This window comes from Cetorhinus maximus, unplaced genomic scaffold (genome assembly GCF_964194155.1).
Source record: "Cetorhinus maximus unplaced genomic scaffold, sCetMax3.hap1.1 HAP1_SCAFFOLD_1184, whole genome shotgun sequence".
NCBI lineage: Eukaryota > Metazoa > Chordata > Chondrichthyes > Lamniformes > Cetorhinidae > Cetorhinus > Cetorhinus maximus.
Genome location: NW_027597126.1, coordinates 45,008 through 59,377, shown reverse-complemented (window position 1 = coordinate 59,377; position 14,370 = coordinate 45,008).

Sequence of the window (14,370 nt, the reverse complement as noted above, 5' to 3'; positions counted from 1 at the left end):
GAGAAGCCGATTAAAATTCCTGTGCATGGTAAAGAAATATCAAATATATTTGTGGGGAGAGGCCAAATGTTTCTTCCTGCTTTTAATGAAAACATAAATAGCAGAGAATGGTTTCGATCCATCGATCTCTGGGTTATGGGCCCAGCACGCTTCCGCTGCGCCACTCTGCTACCTGTTGGCATTTTCCTGCTATGTCTTGTTGCGTTTGCGCAACATTCATTCCTGTTTTGTGGTTCAACAAGAGCACACGTATTCGGCGGCTCCCCCTGGCGACTCAATTCCACTTTGCAACACTCCCAAGAATGTAACAGACAGAGGACGACACAGAAGAGCAGTAATAGACTGTCCGCACACACGACGATAGGAAGGTAAAGGAGCATGGAGTGAATCACCATTTATGTAAATGCGTTCTCTCTTGCATAAATATGCCCCACATTCGTAAGGAATTTGCTGTTGCCTAAATTAGCTCCCTGTGCATGTGTTCTCTTGTTGAAATGTGTTGCGGTGTTTAAAGTGCTTTCCCGTTTTTTAAAAAAATATCTTCCCTGCTGTGCAACTTTGCTGTCTGCTTCGAACTGTGTTCACTGCCGAGTTCGAATCCCACCACGGCAGATGGTGGAACTTGAATTCAATAAAATATCTGGAATTAAAATTCTAATGATGACCATGAAACCATTGTCGATTGTCGTAAGTATCCATCTGGTTCACTAATGTCCTCTAGGGAAGGAAATCTACCGCCCTTAACTTATCTGGCCTACATGTGACTCCAGACCCACAGCAATGTGTTTGACTCTTAAATGCCTTCGGAACAAGGGCAATTAATGTTGGGCAATAAATGCTGGCCGAGCCAGCGATGTCCACGTCCCATGGACAAATAGAAGAAAAGAACTCTGCTCTCTGCTGTAGTTCTGTCCTGTCTGCTGTGGAACTGTTGAGAGATATTCTCTGTTGTGTAAAATACTTTCCTGTCGTGCAAATCTGTTCCAGGCTGTGGAAATACAATCCCTCTTGTACTTTTTTTCTTCTCCATTCTGTAAAATGTGACCTGATCAGAAGGTGTCCCCTGTTGTTCTTTGAAGATGTTTTCTGTGGGTAAGTATTTTCTTCTTGGTCTCATAATGTCCCCCAGCCGTGTTAAGATGCCTCGTGTTATGTTTAGAATGTCCCATTTCCTATGTGAAAATCGTGATATGCCACAACTGGACAGTTGTCAAATCTAAATTGCATCAATTAGCCTCTAGTCATGAATGTGATTGTGGGATACATATCATATCCATCAAACTCTGTTAATGTATGTGAGCGAGATTTGTTCTGTATCTGTCAGTCACAGGTAGTGACTCTGAGTGTAGGATTCATTCTGTATCTCAGTCTGTGGAACAGTTTGTGAGATAACGGCAAAATACTGCGGATGTTATAAATCTGAAGCAAAAACAAAAAAATGCTGGCAAAACTCAACAGCATTTGCGTAGAGATAGACAGGATTAAAGTTTCGAGTCCGTATGACTGTTCTTCAGAGCTGAAGAAGAGTCAGACTGACTCATAATGTTAACTCTGTCTTTCTCTCCACAGATGCTGTCGAGCCTCCTGAGTCTTTCCGGATTTTTTTTTTCTTTTGTTTTTGGACAGTTTGTGAGAGTGGGATTCGTTCATTATGGGTCAATGTCTGGTACTTTATGTGAGGGTGGGCTTAATTCTGTATCAGTCAGTCGTACAAAACGTCAATCATTCTGTATTTATAACTTCTCATTACTGTTATGGAAAATCGGATTAATTCTGTATCTGAATGTCTCTGGTATTCTATGTGAGCTTTGGCAGCATTATTCAGCTCTCAGTTTCTCATACTTTGTGGGAGTTTGGAATTAATTCCTTTTCAGTGAGTGGTATTGTGTGGAAAGTATGTATTATTCTGTGTTGCGCAGTCCCCCATATCAATGGACTGGTCAGGTGCGCAGAAAAGTGGCAACTGGAATTCTACCTGGGGAAGTGTGAGGCGATGCACTTAGGGAAGTCAAACAAGGCAAAGTAAAATAAACTACATTGTTAATGGGAGAATACTCAGAGTTGTAGAGGAGGTGATGGTGTTTAAGTGAATGTCTTCAGATCCTTGAAGATACCAGTAGAGGTCGATAAGGTGATTCAGAGGGCATGTGGAATCATTTCCTTTATTAGCTGACTATAGAATGTAAGAGCGGGGGGAGGGCGGGTAATGCTGGAACTGCATAAATCATTAGTCCACAACTTGAGTACCGTGTGCCTTCTGGTCATCTTATTACAGAAAGGATGTAAATGGTCTGGAGAGAATACAGAGGAGATTTATTGGGATGTTGCAAGCACTGGAAAACTGCAGCAGTGAGGATATGTCAGGTAGGCTGCAGTAGTTCTCCTTGGAACAGAGGAGGCTGAAAGGAGATTTGATTGAGATGCACATTATTGTGAGGGGCCTGAATAGAACAAATGGGCAGAGCCTATTTACCTTCGCAAAGAGGTCAGTGACCAAGGTGTACAGACTTAAAGTGATTCGTAGAAAAATTGGAGAGGAGCTGAGGATGTCTAACTCAGAGGTTAGCCAGGGTCTGGAACTCACTGTCTGAACTTGTATCAGGGGCAGAAAATCTCAACTGATTGAAAAGGTGCCTGCATATGCTCCTCAAGCGCCATAACCTGCAAGACTATGGACCAAGTGCTGGAAAGTGGGAGAATCATGAGATTAAAAAAAGTAAAGATGCTGTGTGTGAACGTATTTTTTTCTCTCAGCAGCAAATTGCTGTGATCCGGAATGTGTTGCCTGAAAGACTGGTTCAATCAGATTCAAAAGTAAATTTTAAAAGGCAATTGGACAAATACAGAAATGAAGGTATTTTCAGTGTAAGCAGAGGAGTTGGACTGATTCGCTTCGAAAGATGTGGCACAGATGCTATGAGTCCAAATATCACCGACTGCGCAAATATTATTCTTGAAATGGTGAACAGTATAACCCAGAATTCCAGTCGACTGGGAATACGCCCTATCTCCATCAGAAGGGTCTCACTGCGCAGCTGCGGGAAGGCCCAGCCACCGGAAACGGCTGCTGCGCGGAGCATGCGCAGTGCGGCACCAGGAAGCTGAATGTAGGTGATCGTCGCCTCGTTAACACCGACTCTCAGCGCCGCCGCCGCGGGGACGGGGAGCGGGTCGGCGCCGTGAAGCCGATGGTGCAGCGCCTCCCCCATCCTCACCGCCGCTTCCCGGATTCTCCCGTTTGCACCGAGTCTTTGATGCGGTAACAGAGAGGGTTGGGGAGGGTGATGCTGTTCATGTGGTTTACATGGATTTCCAAAAGGCATTTGATAAAGTCTCACACAACAGACTTGTCAACAAAGTTACAGCTCATGGAATAAAAGGGACAGAGCAACATGGATATGGGATTGGCTGAGTGACAGGAAACAGAGGGTAGAGGTGAATGGTTGTTTTTCAGACTGGAGGAAGGTTTAAAGCGGAGTTCCGCAGGGGTCGGTGTGAGGTCCCCGGCTCTTCCTGATATAAATGAATGGCCTAGACCTTGGTGTACAGAGCATCATTTCAAAATTTGCAGCCTTCATGAAATTTGGAGGTATTGTGAACAGTGAGGAAGATAGTGTTAAACTTCAACTGGATATCAGCGTAAAAACAGAAAATGCTGGAAATACTCAGTTCTGATATCACAATCTGTGGAGTGATAAACAGAGTTAACTTTTCAATTCTGTATGACCCTTCTTCAGAGCTAAAGATATAGACAGGATATATGCAGGTGAGTGGAATGGGTAGACAAATGGCAGTGGTAAAAGTTTGGGATCAGAATGCCTTGGGGCCGACCCTGGGGAACATGCACACTGTGTGCCTGGGAAAGTCAATGTATTGGATACAGCGGTTTCTCGGGCACAGAATTGTGGGAGTTGCAGCCACCATGAGCAGATGTCAGTAAGTGTTTTATTACAGGCTGATTGTCCTGAAATGTGAACTCTGTTTCTCTCTCCACAGATGCTGCCTACCTGCTGCATATTTGCAGAATTTTCTGTCTTTATTTAAGACTCCCAGCAGTCACATGATTTTGACAGTGAATTATTGCAGTTGTTGCTCACAAAACCAAAGGCCAGAAACACAAACTGACAAATGAGGCGTCCTTTTGCATCAGGGTGGATTTTGGGCATGGAAGTCGGTCTCTCGCTTTCTGTGAAGGTATGTTCTTGTTGGCTGACTTTCAACTGGAGTGTAGATGGAGGAGTAGTTGATGTGTTTCACCTTGAGTACTTTTGAGACCAGTAGAGCCTATCTATTTCTGATAAAAGGACACGAGCAAAAATCATTAGCTGTTTCCTGTACTGTAAGAGACTGACAAAGTAAATTCCATACTCTGATTTGGTGACAGAGAGTGACAGACTGAGTTAATTCCACCCAGAGTCATATACTGTAAGAGAGATTGACAGGTAGTTCATTCATAGAATCATAGAATGGTCACAGTCCAGGAGGTGGCCATTCAACCTGTCATGTCTGTGCTGGTTATATTCATCTTGTGCCACTTCACCACCTTTTCCTGTAGCTCTGCACATTTTTCCTTTTCAGTTAATCCAAATCTCTTTTGAAGATATTGTTTGAGCCTGCCTCCATCACACTACATAAGAACATAAGAAATAGGAGCAAGAGTTAGCCATTTGTCCACCCTAGCCTTCAATGCCATTCAATAAGATCATGGATGATCTGATTGTGGCCTTTGTTATTCACAATAAGAAGTTGTGGTGGAAGAATTAATCCAGGCTGGTCTTTTTGTTCATGCTGGTTTATTTTCAAGACAGCTCCTCAGTGCTACAGACTTCCAAGTAGCTTCCCCACAAAGTGTTTCAGCTGTATCTTTTTATTCTGTTTAGGTGGGATAATCAATACCCGTCACCTGTTTAACTAACAGTAACAAGGCTTTTGTCATTCCAAAATCTGTCTAATTCAGCTTTGAACATATTCAATGACCCTGCATCCACTGCTGTCTGAGGTAGAGAATTTCAAAGATTAAAGATCCTTTGAGAGAAGAAATTTCTCCTCATCTTTGTCTTAAGAAGGAGACCCATCATTTTGAAACTGTGCCCCCCCCCCCCCCCCTCGTTCTAGATTCCCCCATGAGGGGAAACATCCTCTCAGCATCTTTCCCCCTCAGAACATTTTAAGATCTAATAAGATTACCTCTCATTCTTCTAAACTTAAATGACTATTGGCCCAAACTGCTCAATGTTTCCTCAAGGGACAACCCCTCATCCCAGGAATAAATCGAGTGAACCTTCTCTGAACTACTTTTTTTTTTGGAAAAATATACTTTATTCATAAAATATCTGAAAGAACATTACAAAACATTTCCAAATGGCCATCACAAAAAGTGCAATCATATTCAACTTTTCCACATGGATCACGAGGAGCAATTAATACCAGCAATGAACATTACAGTATTTTCAATATGGTCATCACAGACAGTCAGACAGTACAATGGTATTGGAGTTATCGATATACAACATGTTGCACTCTGAAGTGCTTCAATATAATTGAGACACATGTCGCTTTCACTATATACATTCCTTGTGAGTCATACAGTCGAGGGGTCCATACAATTCCCAGCCCCTCGGTGCACTATGGCAGAAAGGTCTTAGACAGTGACCTTTCCCCATTGCGCCTTTGTGGCGGCTGTCCCAAGCTTTAGTGCATCCCTCAGCACATAGTCCTGGACCTTGGAATGTGCCAGTCTGCAACATTCAGTCAGGGGCAACTCTTTGCACTGGAAGATCAACAAGTTTCGGGCAGACCAAAGGGCATCTTTTACCAAGTTGATGATCCTCCAGCTGCAGTTGATGTTTGTCTCGGTGTGTGTCCCTGGGAACAGCCCATAGAGCAGAGTCCTGTGTCACAGAGCTGCTCGGGATGAACCTCGACAAAAACCGCTGCATCTCTCCCCAGACTTTCCACAAAGGCACATTTCACAAGGAGGTGAACAATGGTCACTTCCGCACTACAGCCACCTCAAGGGCAGCGTGCGGAGGGGGTGAGACTCCTGGCGTGCAGGAAGGATCTGATAGGGAGGGCCTTTCCTACCACCAGCCAAGCTACATCTTGGTGCTTGTTGGAAAGTTCTGGTGATGAGGCATTCTGCCAAATGACTTTGACAGTCTACTCGGGGAACCACCCGACAGGATCCACCATCTCCTTTTCCCGCAGGGCCTCTAGGACATTACGTGCTGACCACTGTCTGAAGGACTTATGGTCAAAAGTATTTCTCTGCATAAATTCTTCCACAAGGCACAGGTGGTACGGCATGGTCCAACAACTTGGAGCGTTCCGCGACAGCGTGGCCAGACCCATCCTTCGCAACACCAGGGACAGGTAGAACCTCAGCACGTAGTGACACTTGGTGTTTGTGAACCGGGGGTCTACGCACAGTTTGATGCAGCCACACACAAAGGTGGCCATCAGAATGATGGCGATGTTGGGCATATGTCGCTCCTTCGACAAGATGACCAAAACTGTCCACAGTGTTCGAGCTGTAGTCTCACCAATGCCCTGTACAGTTGTAGCAAGGCATCTCTGCTTTCATTCTCCATTGTCTTTGCAATAAAGACCAACATTCCATTTGCATTCCTAATTACTTGCTCGAGCTACATGTTAACTTTTTGTGATTCATGTCCAGGATCTGTCTGAACCGCAGTATTTTGCAATCTCTTCACATTTATATAATGATCTGCTTTTCTATTTGTCCCACCAAAGTGGAAATCCTCACATTTTCTGACAGTATAGTCCACGTGCCACATTTTTCCCACTGACTTAACATATCTATATTGTTTTGTAGATTCTGTGTCCTCCTCACAACTTCCTTTCCCACCTATCTATGTACTGTCAGCAACTTTGTCTAGTCTGTCCTTTCATCTGAGTCATTAATATAAATTGTAAATAGCTGAGAACCCAGCAGGGGGAAGGGAGTGAGCCAGAGGTTGTCATACACGTCGGTATCAATGACACGGGGAGGACAGGTATTGAGGTCCCTCAGTCAGAATTCCAGCACCTAGGGAGGTAGTTAAAAAGTGGGCCCTCAAAGGGAGTAATCTCGGGATTACTGCCAGTGCCACGTGCTAGTGAGAGTAGAAATGTGAAGATGGGGAGAATCGATATGTGGTTTGAGGCTGGTGCAGGAGGGAGGGATTCAGGTTCTTGGGACATTGGGACCAGTTCAGGGGCAGGAAACACCTATTCAAACGGAACAGGTTGCACCTTAATAGGACTGGGACCAATTTCCTCATGGGGAGAGGCACTTGTGTGATTCAGGAGGGTTTGAACTAAATAGGCACGGGGTGGACATCAGTATATAGAAGCAGAGCTGAGGAATAACTGTGGAAGAAGTGGGAACATACAAGATAGGAGTAGATGAAGAAGGAATCTAAGAGCGATACAAGGACATGTGTATTATGGCATAAAGTGTGGTGACTAATGTTGATGAGCTATAAGCACAAATAGCCGTGTGGGAATATGATGTCGTGGCAATGACGAAAACGTGGTTTAAAAATGGTGAGGACTGGGTGCTTAATTTTCACTGATGCAAAGTGTTCAGAAAAGATAGAGAAGGGAAAAGGGAGGTTTTAGGAGTACTAATTAAGGAAGTCACTGTAATCTTGGTAAGAGACAATATCCTCAAAAGGACAAGGGCAGAATTCATTTATTGGAGCTGAGGAATAATAAGAGGATGATCACACTCACGGGGATATTCAATTGGCCTCCAAAAAGGTGAGAGAGAGGGAGATAGAGGAGCACATCTGCAGGGAAATCACACCATGTGGGACTCTCAATGACGGTGACAGAAATGCCTGTCTGTCCCCCTGACTATGAAATCTCCACTAATGACTGCATTTCTACTCTTTGCTGTTCCCTCCTGTGCAGTTTCTTGCCCATTGATGCCATTGTCTGGACTGCACTCCTTCAGGGTGTCACCATTCCCAGCAGTCTCCAATGCTGAATACCGGTTTGACAGTGGCACACAACCCGAACACTCCTGCATTTCCTGCCTTTTCCTACTCTTCCGGATTGCCACTCATCTACTATCCTGACCTCTCTCTCTCTCCCTTTGAGGTGTTCAGCTCCTGGAATTTTCGATCCAGCGATCTCTCATCCTCCCTGATTCTCCACAGTGACTCCAGCTGCCCCTCAAGCTCGGAAATCCTGAGCTCGAGCTCAGGCAGCTGGAGACACTTCCTGCACATGTGGCCCCCAAGACACATGAAGTGTCCTGAGGTTCCCACATGGGGCAGGAACTGCAAACAACAGGTCTCAGCTGCCCATCCATGATTGAAAACAAACCTCTATTCCCTCTTTTAGAATCCAGTTTGCACCTTGTTTAAATTGTTATTTATATTAAATACCTCAAGACCTGTTCTGCACTAATACTCTTATAATTGCCCTGATTGAAATGTTTAATTTTCCAGCTCCTCGTTTAATCAATGCCTCATTTTGAGAAATCTGCACAAACCAACCAGCTCCCTTCTTTCCCCTGATATCATGCTTTGACTATTTATTACAAACATGGCCGGTTTGCTCCAACCCCTCCCTCACAGCTCTTTATCCCCCCCACCGCTTTCACTCTTCTCTCCTTCTCTCTCTCACTGCTGCTCTCGGGCTGCTCTGCCGCTGCTCTTTATCCACCCTCCAGCCTCACTCAGCTCTCACTCTCCCTCTCGGCTCCTCCACAGTCCCAAGTTTCTGACTGTTTAGGAAATTCGCTGATCTTTCTTTGCTCCAAGATGGGAGACCTCACACTTCCCCATATTGACCACCTTCGGCCAGTTTTGTTCACTCACTGAATCTGTCAATGAGCCTTTGAAACTTGCTGCTCCTGCTTACACTACTAACCATGTCACCTAACCTAGCGTCATCAGCAAACTTGGATATAGGCTGGAATTATTTCAAATTGAAGAGCTCTGGGAATGCAAACACAACAGCCAGCTGACGTGACAGAGAATCAGTTCAGTATAAATCTCTCCACGCTGAAAAACAGCCATTCACCACTACTTTCTCCTTTCTGTCCCTTATTCAATTTTGCATCCATGTTGCACCTGCCCCTTTAGTCCCATCTGCTTGAATTTTACTAACAAGTCTTTTTCAAACCTCTTTGGAAATCCTGACAAACACCATCAACCTCACTATCCTGGGCAATGTTCTTTGAAACTTCATCAAAGAACTTCATTAAGTATTTGCCATGGTTTTCTGTTAACCAATCTGTGCTGGTTGTCATTTATCAACCCATGTTCTACCAAGTGACAATGAATTTTGTCCTGGATTATTGTGTCTCAATGTTTCCCCACCACCAACATTAGACTAACTGGTCTGTTGTTCCTAGCTTTATCCCTCTCCATTATAAACATGGATGTAACATTAACAACCTGCAGTTCTCCGGCTTCACTCCCATATCCAAGGAGGTTTGAAAGATTGTGGCTCGAGCTTCCTCTATTTTCCCCCTTCCTTCCCTCAGGAATCCAGGATGTATCCCATCCAGGTTATGTGACGTTTTTACTGTGAACGCTGCCAATCTTGTGATGGCCTCCTCTTTATCTATTTTCATCCTATCCAATTTCTCCACCAGCTCCTCCTTTACTGGGAGATTAGCAGCATCCGCTTGTTTCGTGATGACAGAAGAACTGTTCTCATTTAGTACCTCAGCCCTCTGCCGCCACAGGATCTTCTAATCAGCTGACCTTTTTAGTAACTGTCTATACATTGGTAAAAGACTTCTGTTTTTGGTTAGGTTACCTTCTAATCTTTTCTCATACACTCTCTTGGCTGACCTAATTTCCTATTTCAGCTCTCCTCTGTGCTTTCTATATTCTGTTTGGTTCTCTAATGTATTATGAATCTGACAATTATCATCAAGCTTCTTTGCAGTTCCCACAGAGCACAGGATGTGTAGGCAACAGCTCTCAGCTGTCCCAACACTTCACTGAAATGAGCCATTTAATTAAAGTTCTTGTTATTTAGATTGTTCCTCTCTTTCTCTCTTCTACTTTTGCTGTTGTCTCTCGGTTTCAATTACACATCAGCTCCTTCCCCGTCTGCACCTAATCCCCACTCTCCACAAAATCCACATTTTAAACTCTTCACTCTGCAATTCACTCTCTCTGTGTTTGAGCTTGCTGGTCACTCTGGTACTTTTTGTAAAATAATTGTTCTACTTTATTTATTCGAAAACAGTTTGTTTTTAAATTATCAATTCATTTGCACTGTAATTCTAGTTCATCGGAATTCAATGTTTCAATAAATTGGAACTCAAGAAAATCTAGAGATGACTTACTTGTTCTGCAATGGCGTGTCTATTCCACTTAGTTCATTAAACCCTGTTCTAAACAGAAAGCTTAATCCAGATAATATCTCGACCTGATGAACTGATGATGCACAGAACTCTCAGCTTTTTACAGGAGTTATCCCGCTTTTGATTTTAACTTGTTCGCTGGTGTCGATTTACTTGGATTCTCCACCTGATTTCTCTGCTGTCCAATGAAGTTCTCCCAGCAGAGTTCTCAATAATAATTTGATTTTTCCTCACAGGATTTCAATCTTGATGGTTTTTGAATTGCTTTATTAAAGGATTTAGTTTTGTAACTAGCTCTAACTCCCTAGCTCTCCTCATGATCAGACAGGAAGTTTCACTGCAGCGTTTTCAAGCAGCTGACAGCTTAATTTGAAAAACCATTGAGACAGGATTTTGGGTTTGAATCCAGTCACAAATCTGGTTGTGATGCCTTGTGGCTCCAGCTGTCACGTGACCTGCCAGGGGATGACATCATAATTGCCCCAGTCATGTAGCTGTTGATTGGTCGATTTCTTAAACACTTTCACTGGGACTGACCTGGTCGCAGTCGCCTTTGGAACACAAAGGTGTTTTTTTTCAAATCCCACACTGGAATTTGTGTGTAACAAAGAAGACTGATACTCTAGTACAGCACTGAGGGAGGGCTCCACTATTCAAGGTGCTATCCTTCAGAAGACCCATTAAAACGAAGCTCCCTCCAGCCTCTCATTTTGTTGTAAGTGATTCCATGGTGCTCTGCCGAAGACCCGAGCAGTGGCGTTATTCTCCTCCCCGCTGCCTGCGCAGTCGCTGATATTTATGTCTCAATCAACAGCCCAAGACATGGTCACATTGGTGCTTTTGGAGGTTTCCTATGTGCAAATTAGCTGCCTCTTTCTGACAGAAAGTGCTTGTTCCTTTTCCCTGGATGAGTTTCAGTTTTGCACAAATAAAACATGAAATTTGACTGAAAACTCAACTCAGGTGGGACTCAAAATCACAACCAATGCATTAGTAATAAAGGATAGAGGGTTTAATTGATCAGAGTGTGTGATGAACTAATGCTTTCTGTATTAAGTACCGATTTCATTGAGATAATATTAGAGAGAGGGAAACAGCTGGATTTTAATTCCAATCCTATGGCTACTATTCCCAAAAACACCATGGAATTGGGTCAACAGGCAGATGTTCCTGCATTAAAATACCCAAATACTGATCAAAGGATTCACAGCTGGTAAAATCTGGGAAATGCAGCTTGGATAGGATACTGCAACATTTACTGGGAGCTGCGCTGTGTGTAGGATTCTAGTTCTGAACTGGAGATTTTCAAAATTGAGAGAATAACAGCATCAACAAATTTGGACAGGGCTGCACCTCGTTTCAGTTCCCTCCAATAACTATTGAGCACAGATCCGGAGTTAACCCTAGAATCATAACCCACATCAAAGATTGAGAATGATAAAATAAACCTCACATTCACATAGAAAATCGGACAGGGTGAACTACTGAACAAATCCATCATGTTACCAGGCACTGACAAACTGCACAATACACACACAGCACCAGAGCCTGACAGATGCAGAATGAAGCCCATTACTCACAGCACCAGCGACTGACCAGTACAGAATAAATCACCCACTCACTACAGTAACGGAGACAGACAAATGCAGAATGAATCCCACATCACACACAGTACAGCTGACCAGTAGATACAGAATACATCTGATACCGTTTGACATTCAGAAGTTGAGAATGAATCAGACTTTCACACGGTGCCAAACACTGAGACACAGAGGAATCATAAGCACACGTTCAGAATCAAAGTCTGACAGAGACAGAATGAATCCCACAGTCATTAATGAAAATGAAAATAGCAGAAGATGGTTTCAATCCATCGAGCTCTGGGTTATGGGCCCAGCATGCTTCCGCTAAGCCACTCTGCTAGATGGGAAGGGAGTGCCACAGTGTTATTGTCACTGGACGAGTATTCTAGAGACCCAGGGGACCCAGTTTCGAATCCCACCATGGCAGATTGTGAAATTTGTCAAAACTCTGATTGTCGATTGTCGTCAAAAACCATGCAAAACCTGCCTCTTTTACGTGACCCGACTGGTAACTCCAGGCCCCTGACCCGCAGTAACGTGGTTGTCTCTTAAATACCCTCTGAACAAGGGCAATTAGGGATGGACAAAGTTGTGCACAGCATCTGGGATTGAGTGTTACAAAATGTATCTAACACTTGCACAGATTACCAGACCCTGACAGACAAAATGAATCCCACTCTCACATACAGCATCACAGACTAACAGATGCAAAATATGTTTCAAAGATTCCCAGATATTGAGAATGACTCCCACATTCCTGTTCAACACTTGACACTGACAGATACAGACTGAATTCCACACACACATTGAGCAGCAGATGTTGGAATGTCCAAAATTAATCCCACCTTCAGACACAGAACCAGGCTCTGACAGTGAATGAGAAGTGCACAATCAGATAGTACCACAGACTGAACGATCTAGAATCGATACCACATTGACTTACAATGCCAGAGACTGACAAACACAGGTTGAATCTCATTTACAGACAGTTACAGGGACTAACAGGTATAGAATCAATCCAACACTCTCATATTGTGGTCAAGAATGAAAGATACAGCATTTATCCCAAACTGGTATATCATAGAAACAAGGATCAAGAGTAGGCCATTCGGCCCTTTGAGCCTGCTCCACCATTCAATATGATCATGGCTGAACCTCTATCTCAACGCCATATTCCCTCTTTCTCTCCATACTCCTTGATGCCCCAAATATCCAAAAATGTACCAATTTCTTTCTTGAATATACTCTGTGACCCGGCCTCCCCAGCCTTCTGTGGTAGAGAATTCCACAGGCTGACCACCCTCTCAGTGAAAATGAGACCATGAAGCCACACTGAAACATCTTTATGGGGTATGTGGAACATTCCTTGTTCCAGTCCTACTCAGGCCCCGTCCCGCAACTCTTTCTTCGGTATACCGATGACCATTTCGGTGCTGCTTCATGCTCTCACCTGGACCTGGAAAAAATGATCCATTTTGCTTTCAATTTCCATCCCTCCATCACCTTCATAGTCCAACTCTGACACTTCCCTTCCTTGACCTCTCTGCCACATTTTCTGGTGATAGACTGTACATCAATATTCAATACAATCCACTGGTTCTCCCTTATCTTTTCTACTAGTTACACCCTCCAAAAACTTCAGTAGATTAGTTAAGCATGATTTCCCTTCCATAAACCCATGCTGACTTTGTCTAATCCTATTAATGCTTTCCAAGTGTTCAGTTACCATGTCTTTTATAATAGACTCTAGAATTTTCCCCACTACTGATGTTAGGCTGACTGGCCTGTAGTTCTGTTTTTTCTCTCCCTCCTTGTTTAAATAGCGGGGTTACAATTGCCACCCTCCAATCTGTAGGAATTGCTCCCGAGTCGAGAGATTTTCGATGATTACCACCAATGCATCCAATATTTCCTGGGGCACTTCCTTTAGTAGCCTGGGATGTAGATCATCAAATCCTGGGGATTTTTCAGCCTTTAACCCCATTAATTTCTTGACCACAATTTTTAAACTAATACTAGTTTTCTTCAATTCCTCCCTCTTGCTAGACCCTTGGTTCCCTAACATTTCTGGAAAATTATTAGTGTCCTCTTTTGTGAAGACAGAACTAAAATATGTGTTCAATTCTCGTGCCATTTCTTTGTTCCCCATTATAACTTCCCCCAGTTCTGACTATAATGGACCTACATTTGTCTTTGCTAATCTTTTTCTCTTCACATATTTATAGAAGCCTTTACAGTCAGTTTTTATGTCCCTTGTAAGTTTAATCTCATACTCCATTTTCCCCTCCTTGACGAATCTTTTTGTCCACTTTTGCTGAATCCTAAACTGCTCCAAATCTTCAGGCTTGCTCTCTTTTCTGGCAATTTAATATGTCTCCTCTTTGGATCTAATTCTATCCCTAATTTCTTTTGTAAGCCATGGCTGGGCCACGTTTCCTATTTTATTTTTGT